Source organism: Etheostoma cragini, chromosome 22, assembly GCF_013103735.1.
Source record: "Etheostoma cragini isolate CJK2018 chromosome 22, CSU_Ecrag_1.0, whole genome shotgun sequence".
Classification (NCBI taxonomy): domain Eukaryota; kingdom Metazoa; phylum Chordata; class Actinopteri; order Perciformes; family Percidae; genus Etheostoma; species Etheostoma cragini.
This window is the reverse complement of record NC_048428.1, coordinates 22,366,415-22,367,399: the sequence shown is the minus strand read 5'-3', so window position 1 is coordinate 22,367,399 and position 985 is coordinate 22,366,415. Positions and strand designations below refer to the sequence as shown.

General features: G+C 50.3%; 1 protein-coding gene across 1 annotated transcript in view; it reads right to left on the bottom strand.

Moving 5' to 3' along the window:
- The window catches only part of fars2 (phenylalanyl-tRNA synthetase 2, mitochondrial), an 8,286-nt gene that overhangs the window by 5,266 nt on the left and 2,035 nt on the right, over nucleotides 1-985 (bottom strand). The gene's annotated exons all lie outside the window — the stretch shown is intronic.

The window sequence follows — 985 nt, the reverse complement described above, 5'->3', positions numbered from 1 at the left end:
AACACACACACACACACACACACACACACACACACACACACACACACACACACACACACACACACACTCACTCTCTCAGGTGTGTGAGGCAGAGATCAGGCTGTAATTACGGGTGGATTACGGGGAGATGGCGAGGCTTTGGCGAGGTTAGGTGTTTAGAGATTAGAGACCTGATCCTCCGTTTAGTGGCGGTTTAGACTCTGTCCCCAGTGGTTATCACCGGGTCCTGTACCCCGCCCCCCATCATCAAAGGACTACTGAGGGAGGGGGTTCAATAAGGGAAGGGGAGGGTCTTTTTACGGCGTGTGTGTTATTTTACGGCGTGTGTAACCCTCAACCTAACCATAACCTAAGCTAATTCTGACCCTAACCCTAAAACCAAGTCTTAACCCTTAAAAAGCCCTTTAAGGTTGTGGGGTCCAGCATTGTGGCCCCACAAAGCTATCCAGACCCCACAAGTCCTATACTGGACTCCCGGTTTAGGTCTGTGCTGTGCCTTGCTCGCTCAGTTCTTATTGGATCAAACTAATAAAGCAGGAACGCTTCAATAAGAACACGGAGTCTCATTTAAAATGAGTCCACCTGGCGAACGTTTGACTGGTGCAGCTGGTCTTAACGAGGCGGGCGACTGCAGGCGGACAGGTACGGTCATTAACTCGTTAGACTGCAGACCCGGCGGTGGAACCACTTCACGGGGGCTTAAACTGGGGCCTCCGGGACGGAGAGGAAGAACAGGGTCAACGCGTTTTATTACTTTATATAAAATATACATTAAGAGATGATTTCATGGAAAGTTCCCCATGCCTACGTGGGCCTTAGTGGTCCACTAAAAATACAAAAAACCCACAATAAAAGCCCCTTAAACTCCGGAAAAAGCAACAGAAACATTGAAAAAGCAGCAAAAACACGTCTAGCAAACCCCAGAAGTGTAGCTGGGTATTTGGGGGAGTAAACACGAGCCGGCGGGGGGGGGGGGGGGGGGGGG